Below are 17,555 nucleotides of genomic sequence, written 5' to 3'. Positions count from 1 at the left end.
GAATAGGCGAGTGTCAATGGTTCTGCTGGTTATTCACTTGATTCGCATATGATTTAAATATTGTATACATTCTTTCGGCAAGCAATCGAAAGTTATGTTTATCTATAACATAGCATTATCGAAGAGCTTTGGTTTGGTTTTCTAAAAATCGGCAGAACCGATTGGATCTTATCAGAAAAACACTGCTATATTTCACTGGAAATTGTTTTCACTTCAACTTAGTGCAAAAACATACGGCATTCGATAGTAATCGTTAATGTTATCGAAAAGCTTGAACCACCTCTTCATCCATCATATCATATTCTTTTACATAATAGAAAGAAAAACTTAATGTTTAATCTATATAGCGAAATGTCGATAATTTTTGAAGAATTTTTTCGAGAGAATCTCTTTTAAAACCTACAGGTATTTGTTGAAAATACACCTAAACAAAGGGTAAAGGGTAAGAAACAGCCTGATTGGGTATTTTTGTTTTGTTAGTGAAACAAAAATAATTACAAATCTATGTCCCCCCGAACATAGGAAAAACGATCAGAAGCCACAAACAGTGTAAACAACTTCATGTGAATTTGTTTGTCGGACTCTGTTCAAAAGCTTTTCCATTTAGTTGTTGTATGATGATACTCACACACAGTTTGGTCTTTTCAACAGTGTTGGTGTGCCCATCACTGTTACAAATGGTTTGTTGAAGATATTATTGTAATAATAATAATAATAGATTTTCCCTATGAACATTCCATTCAGGAACTGGGGATCATTTTCTTCTATCTATCATTTCTTCTATCATTTTCTATATTCGGTCCGATTAAAGCTTAAGCTCAATGATTAGCTTTTTCTGTGCCGAGTTTGAACGGCGGGCCACTTAGCGATTCCATTTCCACCTTACAAAAGTCTTCAGCTTGATGACCACCTCTAATTTTTTTTTAATGTTGTCGCTGGGTACTTGTACCCCGATGTTTGGTGCCAAGATAATCTTTGCGCCACACCAAAGTGCTTCAAACAACATGTAGTTCGGCATCGTTTAAAATGAGGTTGGAATAAAAATGTATCTTCTCGGGAAGATGTTTAGATATTTTACAAGTTTTGCTCTACCTAAGGGATGCAAGTAAAAAATGAAATGAAATTCTGTAGGATACGTTTTTTGTTTTAATGAAACAGTGTCATTGAGGGTTAATACCACTCAAATAGTTTACGATTCCAAAACAAAACCTGTAACACCCACAAAAGAAATAAACAAACTTGTAAACTTTTAATTGGAAAAAATTATATATATAAACAATTATAATAATAATTCTAATGAAATTAAGTCTAATCAAGCAAAACAAAAAGAAAAACATAAAAAACGCTTATATATTAAAATAACTAAAAAAAGTAACAAACAAAACACGCCTAACAAGTTTGTACTCCACCACCCCCCACCAAAAAAAAAAAAAAAGTAACAAAACTCAATATGCATATTTAAAGTGGAAAATTTTAAAGCACATATATACAACACAAGAGCCTTTTAATTAATATAAAAAAAATATATATATATGTATGTAGGTATGTATTTATGTACGTTTTTAAATAGTTTCTTATTTACCATATAAAACAAAAATTTAATCAAGTATAAACATACCAATCAGATTGTCTTTAAACAAAAAAAAAAAAAAAAAAAAAACAAAATAATAAAAATTTTAACAAAAAACAAAAAAATATTAATAATCATACCACTATATGGTTGAACAACAACATATAATTTCAAATGTGTATAAACGTGAACAGAAAAATGATTGAATGAATTGCTTTAGCTTTAAGATCTCTAGTTTATAAGGTCTAGACGTAAGCTTCTACCATAAGATGACATGGACCTTAAAACAACAACAACAACACAAACAACTAGCCAATATTGGTGGGTAGCCTTAGACCACCGATATTGTTTGCAACCCCATTACAACAAACTCCATCTTCCTTTCGACAGGAATTTGAGACTTTTGTTATATAGAGGACTTTGTTTCATTTCAAACTGAACTAAACGCGAAAAATCAGTCCTCGTGAAATCAATAAATTCAAATATAAAAAAAAATAAATAAAAAATGTGTGTTTTAATTATTTTTTCCGTAGGAATAGGGCTTTGCTGCCGAATTCCATGGGCTCAACTTCCAGAACATTGTATAGTCTAATGGTTTCAAACTCAACATGTAAAAGCATGCCAAGTTCAGCCGGGCCCAATCTTGGGCACCCATCGCTATAGATTCCGCCAAAAATGTACCCTAATTAACTGAGTTTGTATTTGAATTATTGATCGAATCGGTTAAAACCTGCTACTAATGTTGTAAGTCATAAGATAGGTTTTTGGGTCAAATTTCAGGCAAATCAGTTGAAAATGTAGGCTTCAAAGGGCTGAAGAAGTCAAGTTCGGGAATCGGTTTATATGGGAGCTACATTGACCGGTTCAGATCATACTTGGCATGGATGTTGGAAGTCATAACTCAAGTCTTTGTTCCGAATTTCAGTCAAATCGTAGGAAAATTAAGGCTTCTAAAGGCTAAAGAAGTCAAATCCCGTGTTCAGTTTATATGGGGGATATATCTGTTTATAGACCGATTCGGATCTTACTTGGCATGGATGTTGGAAGTCATAACTCAAGTCTGTTCCAAATTTCAAGCAAATCAGGTGAAAATTTAGGCTTCAAAGGGCTGAAGAAGTCAAGTTCGGAGATCGGTTTATTTGGGGGCTACATCTGTTTATAGACCGATTCAGATCATACTTGGCATGGATGTTGGAAGTCATAACTCAAGTCTATTCCAAATTTCAGCCAAATCGGATGAAAATCGAGGCTTCTAGGGGCTCAAGAATACAAATCCCGGAATCGGTGTATATATGGGGGCTATATTCAAATCTGAATCGATATGGCCCATTTGAGATCTTCAATGACCTACATCAATTAGAAGTATCTGTGGGAAATTTCAAGCGGCTAGCTTTACGTGACCAGTTTATATGGGGGCTATATCTGTTTATAGACCGATTCGGATCATACTTAGCATGGATGTTGAAGGTCATAATTCAAGTCTTTGTTCGAAATTTCAGCAAAATCTGATGAAAATCGAGGCTTCTAGGGGCTCAAGAATTTAATTCCGAGAATCGGTTTATATGGGGCTATATCCATATCTGAATCGTAATGGCCCATTTGCGATCTCTAACGATCTACATCAATTAGAAGTATCTGTGCGAATTTCGTGATTTCATGAAGGACATGGCTAGATCGATTCAGAATGGCGATCCAGTATATATAATAGATGGGGTCTCAGATTAATATTTCGAGATGTTACAAACGGAATGATGTTACAACGGAAGTGTATAAAAAGACTTCATATCAAAACGACAAAGGAAATACCCACTGGGCACGAGAACCTCTCGCCACATTTGATAGCTCTTACACATTCTCCCCATATGCTACAGCAATTTGCGATAAAGTCCAAAGTAGAAACAAGGTCCTCGATTCACTTGCCGGCAACATTTGTGGTGCTGACAAAGAAACCTTGTTGCCCACGTACAAAGCAATTGGCCGGTCTGTGGTAAGTTATGCAACGCCAGTGTGGTCTCGCCATCTCCGTGACACGCAGTGGAATAATATTCAAATCTACCAACATGCCGCCCTTCAAACTGCGACGGGCAGTCTCCTCAGTTCTCACGTGGACCGCCTCCGTGCGAAGAGGTACACAAGAGGTTCGTGCTTTGGGATATACGAGCTTTAATTTTTATTTGTTGAAATTTTGGCCGAGATTGGCTTCGTATTTTGCAATTTACGAAGTCATTTGTGGTTCGATTTTCATTTTTATTCATGATTTGGATTTGTAACAAAATTTACAACGACCTTGCCGCGAAAAATGTCCTCATCTGATTATTCAGTTAAAAGTTATACAGTCTGGAAATGAAAAAATGTAAATTTTTTTTTAATTGTTTGGTTAAAAAGTATTTTTATTGCTTAGTCTTTATTGGAAAAACTTGCTTTTGATCAAGATATGTCGACTTCAACGTGTGCTGTAAGAACTCCAAAATAGGCAATTTTTTATAAAAAATTAGAAAAACCCCCCGAGTTCAAAAGTTCTAAAGGTCAGACCCTCCAATTGGGCACATTTTTTTTTACATCATATGTCCCCTTAATCCATGCAAACGATTTTTTGCACCTAGCAGTATTTGCAGCGTCCACAGCAAATTCACTAAAAATGCCAATGTCGAAACCATCTTTGCCCGAAAGGGGTATTTTGGGGAGTTTTGTAAAAAAAAATCGGGCAGAATATATTTTTGGTTTTTTGAGGACACTATTATCTGCAAAATTCAAAAATAATTACTAAGTTATTCGTTTTTTCTGGTTGTGTGTGTGTGTATGTGTTTATATTTGTAGGCCACATTGAAAGTGGACTCAGTATTTGTGCTAAGCATTCGCACAAATTGCATACTAAATGCTTTTTAAAATAAATTAAGTCATACAAACGATCGAATTGTTAAATATCGTACAACATTTTTATGACCAACACCATAGGATGGTATACTAATCTAGTCATTCCGTTTGTAACACCTTGATCTGAGACCCCATAAAGTATATATATTCTGGATCGTCTCGACATTCTGATTCGATTTAGCCATGTGCGTCTGTCCGCCTGTTGAAATCACGATAGCGGTCGAACGCGTAAAGCTAGTCGCTTAAAATTTTGCACAGATACTTCAAATCGATGTAGGTCATTGTGGATTACAAATGGGTCATATCGGTTGAGATTTGCATATAGCTCCCATATAAACCGATCTTCCGATTTGACTTCTTGAGTCCAGGAAGTTTTTGTCCGATTTGGCTGAAATTTTGCATATGGTGTTCTGTTATTACTCCCAACAACTGTGCCAACACGGTTCAAATCGGTTTATAACCGGATATAGTTCTCATGTAAACCGATCTCCTAATTTGACTTCTTGAGCCCTAGAAAGTCGCAATTTGTGCCCGATTTAGCTACAATGTTGCACATAGTATTCTGTAATGATTTCCAAGAATTGTGGCAGGTATGGTTCAAATCGGTCTATAACCTCATATAGCATCATTATAAACCGATCTCCCGATTTGACTTCTTGGGCCCTTACAAGCCGCAAATTATGTCCGATTTGGCTGAAATTTTGCATGCCGTGCTCTGTTACGACTTCCAACAACTGTGCAGAGTAAGGTCCAAATCGGTTTATAACCTGATATAGCTCCCATATAAACCGATCTTCCGATTTGACTTCTTGAGCCCTTACAAGCCGCAAATTTTGTCCGATTTGGCTTAAATTTTTCTCACGGTGTTCTTTTACGACTTCCAACAAGTGTGCCAAATACGGTTCAAATCAGTCTATAACCTGATATAGCTCCCATGTAAACCGGTCTCTTGATGATCGTTTTTCGGTTCCTAGAAGCTTTAATTTTTGCTGGTTTGACAGAAGTTTGGTGTGTTATGCCCTTCAACTAAATTTATTTTATATACATTTTTGTGCCGAATCCATGGTGGTTGGTTCCCAAGATTCGGCCCGGCCGAACTTAGCACGCTTTAACTTGTTATACCCACCACCGTAGGATAGAATTATATTCATTTAGTCATTGCGTTTGCAACACATCGAAATATCAATTTCCGACCCTACAAAATATATATATTTCGGATCGTCGTAAAATTCTAAGACGATTTAAAGATATCCGTGTGTCTGTCCGTCTGTCGTCCGTTCGTCTGTTGTAATCACTCTAGAGCCGTCAAAAACTGAGATATAAAGCTGAAATTTGACACAGATACGTGTTTTTGATGCACGCTGGTTTAGTTCTTGAACGGGCCAAATCGGACCATATTTGGATATAGTTGCTATATAGACCGATTTTCCGATAAAGGGTCTAATGCCCATAAAAACTTTTTTTCATCCGTGAGTAGTTTAACAGTGAGTAGTTTAAGGCTTCTCGACAACTGACCCAAATATGGTTCAGATGGGACAATATTTAGATATAGTTGCCATATAGACCGATCTCCCGATAAAGGGTCTGAAGCCAATAAAAGCTTTATTCATTACCCTATTTCGCTGAAATTTGCATCGGTGGGTTATTTTAAGCCTCCCGACATCTGACCTAAATATGGTTCAGATTGGACTATATTTAGATATAGCTGCCATATAGACCGATCTCCCGATAAAGGGTCTGAAGCCAATAAAAGCTTAATTTATTACCCGATTTCGCTGAAATTTAAAACAGTGAGTAGGTTAAGCCCTCCCAATATGCGACCTTAATATGGTTCTGATCTGACTATATTTAGATATAGCTGCCATATTGACCAATCTGCCGATAAGGGGAATAAAGCCCATAAAAGCTTTATTTATTATCCGATTTCGCTGAAATTTGAAACAGGGAGTTTTTCTGAGCCTCACGATATCCGTCCTTAATATGGTTCAGATCGGTTTATAATTGGATATATCTGCCAAATCCTGATTCTCAGGATTGAGACGAAATTGGGTTTACATAAACACCCGAGGTGGTGGGTATCCTAAGTTCGGCCCGGCCGAACTTAATGCCTTTTTACTTGTTTGTTTTTTTTGCAATTAGGTTCATCGAAATTCCAATAGAAAGCGATGTTAATGACTAAACTGCATGTACTAAGAAGGTTGTGAATTCCAAGAATTAGATCTAATAAACAATTCAAATTGCAAAGAATGCGATGTAAACAAAAACATTTATTGAGAGCGCATAATTAACCTTGTACTTATTCACAAATGGTTTGAAATCGCAAAGCAAAATTCCTCCGACCTATGCGAATACGCTTGGATATGAATATGCAATGAGTGATCCTAATACGCATTAAAAAAATTGTGAAACAATTTGTAGCTCATATAGGTCATTGGCCTGATTTTGGGGGAAATTAGAAGCATTTGGGATTCATGATTAATTTCGTTTATCATTTGAACACGCAGTAATTTAGTTGTAGAACCAGTGGTGGCGAGGCAGTAGGCAGTGATTGTTGTGTTAGACGAGGTGGTGAGTGTGCTGTGAAGGAGATGGCGGGGGTGGAGGAGGCGGTGTTGGTGACGGGGTAGTAAGCCGTGGTTGCAGAGTCACATTCTGATATTGTGCTGGGGCCCGCGGTAATGAACCAGTGGGCAGTGATTGTGGTTGTAGACCAGATGGAGAAGTGGTGTTCGTAACGGGAAGGTAAGTTGTGGTTGCTGCGTTTGTCCTAGTGGTGGTCGCTTTGGTTGTGAAGGAGTAGTAGGGCAAGTGGCATGTGATTTTTCGGAGACGGGGGTGATGATGTTATGGTCAATGTTCCAAGTTAAAATCGCCGTTGAAACTCAATATTTATTCATTTCTTGTCGTTTTTGCGTATTCGTTAAGAGGGCAAAAAAAGTCATGCCGAGGAGCCAAATACTGTTAAAAAGGGTCTCATTGCTGCCAATTTCTGGATAAAGGCCGTAAGTTGTGATATCGACTGTTACTGGTACGCGTATTAAGTGATCTCTTCCAAATTTCTTTTGTGCGTTCAATGCCTTCAATTGGAAAACAGGTTGTCGTTGTTGTTATAGCAGTATGATGTACACTGAGCGATAGCCCTTACCAATGAAGGACATCATCGGGTCAATCTGGTACGTACAACCGGCTGCCTTTGGATCGGGAAACAGGGCTATGTGGCAGCTGCATACAAATATGGCCAGATCTAGCCCATGCTCAGAAGTTGAGGGGTTCAAACACTTAAATATATCGCTTTATCCAAACTCGGCATGGTTGTTCATTGAAATTGGGGCAAAAATACGACTTTATGAACTCAAGATTTCTTATCGGGAGATAGATATAAAATGGTGCTATATGGAGATATAGACCATCTTTGAACGTAAGGTTGTAGAGTGATTTCAACCAACAGACGGACGGACATGTCTCTATTCTATATGGATAACGACGAAATAGTACTTTATAGCGTTGAAAATGTGTAATTTTATGTGTTCCAAATATATCGCCAAAATGATCAAATTTTCGGTGGTGGGTATAAAAACATATACCGCATTTTGGGCTTGGTAGGGTTTGGAAAGATTTGTCTTAAATTTAGCTAGGAAATAATTTTCTTAAGTGGCAACACTGGTTATGATCATCCAAACCGGAGCAGTTCTTTCCTTTGCGGAAATGGCATTATATTACAGCTATTACATTCAATCGAGATGGAGCGAATAGCGCTCCGGCATGCCTTGCATGTTTAACGGGAAGTTGATAGTCCGGCTGTCTCCCAATGGATGGGAGTTGTGGTGCTCGTGGTGTTGATAGTGACTGAGATGTTGATAGTGGATGAGGTTGTGGTTGCCAGATTCGCGCAGCAGGTGTGCTGTATTCCTGACTGCTGATGGCCATGGATGGAGGTAGTGTTGACGGTAATGCAGATTGATTCGGGAAACTTTCGCCCACATAATCCACTATACAGTCCCTAAGCCCAGGAAGGGCCGAACAATTTCTACTTCTCCATAACATGTGGTGCACTTGGGTGAGGATGAGTATATCTATTCGCTGCGTACTGCACAGAAAGGAATGACGATTCATGGGAAGGCTGAATCTTTCAGGTACATTAAACTGATGGCAGTATACTGCTATAGTCCCATACTCTTATAGGAACGATAGTTTACCTAATATCGGTCTATATGGCTTACGCAACTCACTGTCCCAAATGTTGGGACCTAAATTGGCGGAACAAACTGATGGACGGACATGCCTAGATCGTTTTAAATTTTTACGCTGATCAAGAATATATATACCTATAGGGTCGGAAATGGATATTTCGATGTGTTGCAAACGGAATGACATAATGAATATACTCCCATCTTTCGGTGGTGGGTATAAAAATATAGCTTCCATATATATGTTCGTTCGATTAGAACTAACATTTTAATAATGTGGTCATTTGTAAACCGATTCTCCCGAAAATTGGCACAAGGAATACCAATTACATATATGGCATAAAACATTAGGTCCAAGTAATGGGAGGTCGCTCACCTTCAAAAGGGCATATTAGCCGACCATGGCTATATGGGACTCAAATGAAAGGTATTAGGGAGTAGATTACAAATATGACATTAAAATTTGCGTTCAAGTCTAGGTGGCGCTTTTCCTCTCAAGTGTTTTGGGGTACGCCCTAAAGCACCCCCTAACTGTCATTTGAAGCTTAGCTGCGAGCTACTGGGCGCGTCCACAGGTTGCGGATAGAGGAATGCTCCATACGGATTAGCTGCAACGGCGGCATTGAGCGTAGAGTCTCAGTGAGAGGCCGGGCGGCACAGGCTCTTGCACAAATACTGAGTGCCTATGATGCTCGATATGACAGGGCGGCTTATTGGCGCCTTTAAATAACCAATGACTTTCCTGTTCTCGCGGCGATCGGTCCTTTGGACCGGAACGAGCTTGCTCACCTACAGGAGCTTGACGAGGATCGCCACCTCTACATGAAAATTTGGCTACAAAAACTACAACGACTCCATATTAGACCCTAGAATAAAGTCTGCAATTTGCTCACTCGTAACTGATGGGTTAAAAGATGAAATTTGAACCCATTTCTTAGAAATAAAAACTTCCAAGTCGTTTGCTGTATCATTTTCACCATATATGATATTACACTTTCTTTTCCTACTCCTCTGAAAACACACCCAATAAGTGTTAGTTTGGACAGATGACGCGTATATGTATGTATCACCCGATTTTCACTTTTAGATCTGCATATTTCTTAACTGACTTTCCCAAAATATTGCACAATGTCTTCTTTCATGACTTTTACTATGAGTGCCAATTACGGTTTGAAATCGGTACTGGTTTCTCTATAACTCCCACATATATTTTTGTCAGATTTTGATTCATATTGCTATAATACCGTCATTTGATTATCGGTCCCCACAATATTTGGCACAAAAGTTACTCTTATGACTTTTCTGATCACTGGTAAATTTCTTAGAAATCGGTTCAGATTTAGATATACAGCGGTCAAAAAAAGTATTCATCATTCAATGTTTTTTTTTTTAATAAGTCTACAAAAGACAATTGGAATAAAAACATATTAAACTAATGATGCAGTAGTGCTTGTGTGATATATATGTACACAATTTCATTGTTTTTAAAGAAAAAAATAGTATTTATTGGAACAAAAAGGGCCATTTTACAGCTGAACACAAAAAATTAAAAAAAAAAATATTCATCATTGCAAAAAAACAAAAAAATAAATAACATAATTTAAAAAAATTAATACTTTGTTATTCGACCACCGCGTCTTATAACTTCTTTTAAACGGTTTGACATCGATTGGACTAATTTAGCGGTTATATTTTGGTCTATATTAGTCCATTCCTCCATTATCACCTGTTGCATTTGACTCTTGCTCGAAAAATTGTGCGTTCTCAATTTGCGTTCGAGATGTTCCCAAAGATGTTCATTTGGGTTCAAGTCGGGACTTTGAGGAGGAGTTTTAATGACTTTGGGGCAGTTATACAGCATCCACATCTTGGTATTTAAAGCAGAATGTTTGGGGTCATTATCTTGATAATATTGAAAGTTATTACCAAGCCCAAGTTTTACAGCACTATCTTTTAAATTCCTCTTTAAAATGTCAATGTAATACTTATGATCCATTACTCCATTAATAATTTCAAGATTTCCCGCTCCTGAAGCCGCCATACACCCCCAAACCATTAAACCACCTCCACCATGTTTTACAGTAGCAACTGTGTTTCGTTCTTCAAGCTCTGTATTTGGTTTTCTGTACACTATGACCTTTCCATCGCACCCAAAAAGATTAAACTTGCTCTCGTCTGCAAAAATGACTGTTTTCCAAAATGATTCGGGCTGTTTTACATACATTTTTGCGAAGTTTAGCCTTTTCACTCGGTTTATTTTATTTATAAAGGGCTTCTTACGTGCAGTTCTTCCTCTGTAACTATGCCTTTTGAGTGTACATATTTCGAATTGTTTGTGTAGTAACTTCCTTCCCTAAATATTCCATAGTGTTTTTACGAAGAATGGTCGCATTTGTCTTCGGAGTTTTCTGAACTTGCCGCACTAGCCAACGCACATCTCCAACTGAAAGTGCTTTTGGTCGACCAGATCTTGGTTTATTGTCAACAGTTTTCGTTTCTGTCCACTTTCTGATGATGGATTGTATAGTAGATCGTGGTCTATTTAACATTTCACTGATAGTTTTTTGAGTTAAACCATTCCTGTGGTGTTTTATTATCAAAACTTTTATCTCATCAGAAACCTCGTTTTGCTTACGACCCATTTTGACAAAAACTATATTTTCAATGAAATTAAATATTTGCTGTCAAGGGCAAAGCCTCCTTTACTAAATAAAACAGAAAAGGGGGATTCCCAAATAATATTTGAATTTGACTTTGATGATAGCACATCAATGATGAATACTTTTTTTGTTCTGTTTTTGGTGTTATTATATAAAATTGCATTTTTTGCGCTAATTAAATTTATTTTTTGAATTTATTTTAAAACATATTACGAAAAATAAACTATTGCATAAAACTGCATTATTTGTTTACTTTAAATTTTCTTCAATTACCCAAAATAAGTGAATTTATTATCAATTTTGCTAATGATGAATACTTTTTTTGACCGCTGTAGCTACATATGTATTTTCCGATTTTCACTATAATGGCCTTTGTAAACGCATTTATAAACTGCGATTTCCTCCATGTCATTCACTTCAATGTGAATGAAGTGAATGAATAGGAATAGGACGGGCTACGCCTGACTTTAGCCCGTCCTTACTTTTTGATTATTTTGTTTTGGGGGGATTTTTAGTTTGTCTTTGACCACCAAAAAAAAATTTGATCACTATTGGAATAGGAAAGCAGAACCATATTCCGCATTCCGATTTTAATTTTTATTCTGTATTTCTATGCTCGTTAAAGGGTAACAGACAATTTCTTGTGCCTGTGCCTTCGACCATATTGGCTTTCGAGGTTTGAAGCCACTTAAGTTACTTTGTTCAATGTTGGGCCAAGATATGCCAATGAAGTGATGCGTGATCTATTTTGGGATCCAATTTCAATGGCCCAACCAATGGTTAACCAATCTCTCTGTTCATTCATTCATTTATTTATTCAGTTATTTTATGTCTGGTCGTTGTTACTGTTGTTGTAGTGCCACTCTTTTTTTTACGTTTCTTCTTTGCTTTAATGGAAACTGAATCTTCCAAAGTAGCAATCAATGCGCATACTCGTCTGTGTGAGTGTTCATGGCTTGGAATAACTTGCTGTGACCATAAAAGGATACGGTAAGGAATGAACAGAATCTTCATTGGCAATTGTAAATATTACGGATTGTTTGGCTTGATTATGGAAAAAAAAACTACAAAACAACAGCGGCTGAAATACGAAAAAATTAAATCAAAGAAAATGCATGTAGCAATTGTCTCTACGAAAAAAAAAACAACAAAAATTATGGCGTGAAATTAAGAAACGTTCAAGCCTATACATACATACCTACATATAATGAATAGTTGGCAGTGTTTAGATGTTTAGATTTTGGTGAGTATCAGTTGTGAACTCATTTGCTTCTGAGTTTATTTATAAAGAAAGTTATTCGTGATGGAGTTAAAGCGTAATAGTGTGCATGCGTTTTATTTGACTGGAAAATCACAACCAGCTATTGTTGGCGAACTTAAACACCTCCAAGTGTTTCACATCGTAAATCGTTAAAATAATACGCATAGCGTAACCAAACATCTTGATGATGGCCCAAAAAAAAAACCCGCAACAACACTTGAAACGGCTATTGTTGGCGAACTCAAACACGTCAAGGTGAATAAAATGTTAGTATATTGCATCGAAAATCGTTAAAATAATTCAGATAGCTACTACCCAGCAAAAAGTCATATTACCGGGTAAGTCAGTGGGTAACCCAAAACAATATTCTGAAACCACTTACAAGTAGATATATCCCCTATAATACTTTAACATGAGCAAGACCTTCAAGGAAAAAAAACCTGCAACAACACTTGAAATGGTTTGGCGCTATTGTTGGCGACTTAAACACGTCAAAGTGAACAAAATGTTAGTATATTGCATCGAAAATCGTTAAAATAATTCTGATAGCTACTACCCAGCAAAAAGTCATATTACCGGGTAAGTCAGTGGGTAACCCAAAACAAGATTCTGTAACCACTTACTAGTAGATATATCCGCAATAATACTTTAACATTGGCATGACCTTCAAGGAAAGTGCTTCCGAGTAAACATACCACCAGATGAAAAATATTGAATTCTTCGTACAAATACCGAAGTGCTAAAAATAATGGCATACCTCTAAACATACAAAAGTATGGAAAAAAAAGTACAGCATTACCCAACATACAGACTCCGATTCAGTAATACTTACTTTTCAAAAATAATGAATTTTAATAGAATATAACTAATTAAAATCATTTTATTTACGTTTTTTTAACTGTTAATTTCTGTAGGAATTAAAAACATTTTTGTTTGTTTCTCTTTCGAGACGAGCTCAATGATCGGAGATGCAAATGGAAAAGGAAAGCCAAAGATAGCAACACACACCAACCACTATGGGACGCGTTTCTTCTTTGGTTGGAAGACTTTTCAACCATATTAGGTGTGATGGCTTCAAGGGCCTTGCGTTGGTATGTTGTGTTTGAATCGTATTAATAGCGAAAACGCATCTATGATAAATTACCAGATTAACCACACTCGATAACCCTGTCTATTAGCTGTAATTTTTTTGTAATGATAGACATTCTTTCTGTGACAAATTACTTTTCTTCCGTACTACACATGATTTTGTGCAACTGATGGAAGTTGTATGGATGGCTTCGAACGTCAAGACAACGGGAATGGCTCTCGCTGTTGCTCCGTGTGCCCAGGGTCGAATCCTGGGCGGGCTCTACCGAACCTTTCATTTTTCAAGTTTTTTGCCTGTTAGGGCGAATATCATTAAATTTTACAATTTTTGTTTGTTTTTCTTAAAAATATTCAAATGAGATCTAAAACCTTTTTTTAACGAACCGAAAGAATTAAAATTTTCTTTGCTTTTAAAACTAAATATGATTTACGTATAAAAAAAGGTATTTACAGTACAAAAGTAAATTTAGCAGTAGTAAGAGTCCAAAAGGGTTCTGTAAATGTTAACCCCTTCAATGTAAGCGATAAGGGACTTAAATGAAAAGAATTTCAGATAAGATCACGAATACGGAAAAATCTGCCCAGAAAGCAAGCCCGGGAATGATCCAAGAGGGTTTTGAGAATTTTCAACCCTTTCAATCTATATTTGTACCATATTGGCTCAAAATTATAGAGAGGTTTCTAGCAATACATCGTAATATCCATTTCCGACTCAATAAAGTATATATGTTTTTGATCAGCGTAAAAATCTAAGACGATCTAGGCATGTCCGCCCGCCGGTCTGTTGATATCACGCTACAGCCTTTAAAAATAGAGATATTGAGCTGAAACTTTGCACAGATTTTTTTTTGTCCATAAGACGGTTAAGTTCGAAGAAGGGCTATATCGGATTATATCTTGATATAGCCCCCATATAGACCGATCTGCCGGTTTAGGTTCTTGGGCCTATAAAAGCTACATTTATATCCGATTTTGTTGAAGCATTGCAAGAGCTACATCCAGAAAAAGTCACAGTTTGGTGCGTTTTATGGGCTGGTGGCATCATTGGACCGTACTTCTTCGAAGATGATACCAATTGTAGCGTAACTGTGAATGGTGAGTGCTACCTTGAGATGACATCCAACTATTTGTCCCCAAAATCCAAAAGCTTGACTTGCATGACGTGTGGTTTCAACAAGACGGTGCCACATACTACACAGCACGCGTAACAATTGAGAAACGAGTTTGGTGAACATTTTATTTCACGTTCGGGACCAGTCAATTGGCCGCCTATATCGTGCGATTTAACGCCTTAAGACTATTTTTTGTGGGGCTAAAGCTCATGTTTATACATAAAGATTTCATGCATTTTTCTGAATTTTATGGGTTTTTTTTTTGAAAAACTTTCCTATAGATCTTAAAAAATCACTCTTTACATAGTACCCACGCAACAATGTATAAACTGAAATATTGTTGGGGTGTCTGCGAAGTTGCGGTGTCTGCGTATAGGCCTGATTTATATGGCAACACAACTGTCGATCTCTCTGGGTGCTTTCCGACACTTTTTGGAGATGTCCTTCCAGAGTACCAGCAAAACTTTTCACAATGCGTTGCGGATGAGGGTGCAATGTTCTCGTACCATTCGGCGAAATCAACGACATTTGACCTGTTTTACAATCTCCATTCATTGTCACCCTTCTGATTGGTTTGTCATTCGTAGTCAGACATTTATCAGGTATATCCTCACCATAACCAACATTTAACGGTATTTCGATGTTGAACCAAATCATCACAATATGTTTCATATCCAGGTTAACACCAAAGGCAATCATAAAATCGGCACCAATTATAACTTCGTCCACAATATCAGCTACTATAAACTCATATTTAACAGATCAATCGACGATAGTCAACTCCATAACAACCTTTCATTTGACTGTTGCGTAATCCCCATGGCCGTACGCAATATCACTCCATTTAACGGGGATATCCTTCCTTTTACCAAATCTATCCTAATAAGTGTTTTTATTGATGTAACCGGAGGAAGTTACGTTGGTGTTTTCCTGTTGAACTATGGCTACGGAGATTGTGGTGCCATTATCCATGAAATTCCGATCATGCACTGCTGAACTAGCTCGGTTTTGTTTTAAAGCGAACTTTTGCGAAGACTTTTCAGCCACTCTTTCACTACTCTGTATTGGAGGCGGCGAAGCCCATCTGGATCTTTAGAGTTTCGCTCTACATTCTCGGACAAAGTGTCCAGGTTTGTCACAGTTTAGCATTTTATCTGAGGATTGTTCGATTCTTGTTTTATTACTTCCATTGCCTTTTTTAATTAGTCAATAACATTTTTGGTTTCATCGTGCTCGGTCTACAACCTACACACCTCATAAATCTGGGGCTTCGTGATTGTTCCCGCAGTCTCTTATACAAGAGCAAATTAAATGGTTTGCAGCGTCTCATTTGGTTTCTGGTCTCGACCTCTTAATTCCATTCTGTAGCTGCCTTGTTTGTGCTCTCCCCCGTACTTACATCGAAGCGCAGCTATAACTTCGCCATAATTGTTTCTGCAGCACTTCCCTCTAAGGCCAGCAGGTTTTCTATTGACTTCTCTGTCAGTCTTTCCAGAATTTCTTGCAGCTACCGTATCGAACTGGAACATCAAAGGCTGTTGATCCGTCAAACACTGGAGGCTTGGTTTTTGTAGCGCTGTCGATAACGAGCACTGCACCACCCTTAATTCTCAGTTCGGACTATTTCTTCTGCATGTCCAGGAACTTCTTATCTAGTTCCTAAAGTTGGCCTTCTAATATTTCAATTCTTCCTTCCATGATTTGAGAAAATTTCTGAAGTTTCTTATTCAGAACCGAGGAGTTTTCAGTTAGTTTCGCATTAAATTCATCTAATTCATCCAATTTTTCTTCCTTCCTACGAGTATTTTCTTCCATCTTTCTGGAAGTGTCTACCATAACTTTCTTAGAATTTTCTTCCATCTTTCTAGAATTGTCTTCCATAATTTTTCTTGAATTTTCTTCTATCCTTTTGCTGACGTCGACCAGCATTGCTGCGAAACTCAGACCACTTGCAGCTACTTTCGAAACTTGCTCGCCGCTAGCGTCACCTCTTATCGATATATCAAGATCACCCTTACGGTCGAACTCATATTCGTTGATGTCAATTTTACGGACCTCAAATTCCTCTAACAACCGCTTTTGTTGTTGTTGTTGTAACCACATTTGCATGTGGAGGTGGCGATCCTCGTCATGCTCTTGTATATGAGCAAGCTCGTTCCGGTCCAAAGGACCGCTCGCCGTGGGAATAAGTTGGCCATTGGCTATTTTAAGGCGCCAATAACCCGCCTTGTCATATCGAGCATCATAAGCTCTCAGTATTTGTGCAAGAGCAGGTGCCGTCCGGCCTCTCACTGAGACTCTCCGTCCGATACCGCTGGTTGTCCGCGATAGCTGTTGCAGCTACTCCGTATGGAGCATTACACTATCGGCAACCTGTGAGCAATGAACATCATACAGATCGGACCTCAATGTTCCAGCATGTGTGGTGCTCACAGCTATCCCGGGCCCGGAACCACTTTTGTAGTTCCGCCTTGTTGTTGCTTCACACAAAAATCGGCGAATTTCATTGCGAAAAAGCAATTCGCTTGAATTGCTTTATTCGTTATTATTGATGTAGGTCGTTGTGGATTTTCAATGGGCCAAATTTGTCCATTTTTAGATACAGTTCACATATAAACCGATCTTCCGACAAAGCATTACCGCCTAGTATGCTTAATATATAAAAGAAATTGGTATAAGATTTGTTACCGAACAGGTATTGCTTTTAATACCAAACTGTTATTGGCTTTAGTACCAAGACAAGATGGTTTAAAAAAACTTTCTCATTGTACATTCCTCATTGTCGAACATTCCACCCCTCAT

General features: G+C 37.6%; 1 long non-coding RNA gene across 1 annotated transcript; it reads left to right on the top strand.

Annotated features, from left to right (window-relative positions):
* Positions 1-6,896: 6,896 nt before the first annotated feature.
* LOC106095869 (uncharacterized) lies at positions 6,897-7,764 on the top strand. Its single transcript, XR_001222808.2, has 3 exons — positions 6,897-7,186; positions 7,370-7,446; positions 7,539-7,764. It is a non-coding gene; the product is annotated as an uncharacterized LOC106095869 (long non-coding RNA).
* The last annotated feature ends 9,791 nt before the right edge of the window (positions 7,765-17,555 follow it).

Source organism: Stomoxys calcitrans, chromosome 4, assembly GCF_963082655.1.
Source record: "Stomoxys calcitrans chromosome 4, idStoCalc2.1, whole genome shotgun sequence".
NCBI lineage: Eukaryota > Metazoa > Arthropoda > Insecta > Diptera > Muscidae > Stomoxys > Stomoxys calcitrans.
This window is presented reverse-complemented; position numbering and strand designations above follow the sequence as displayed.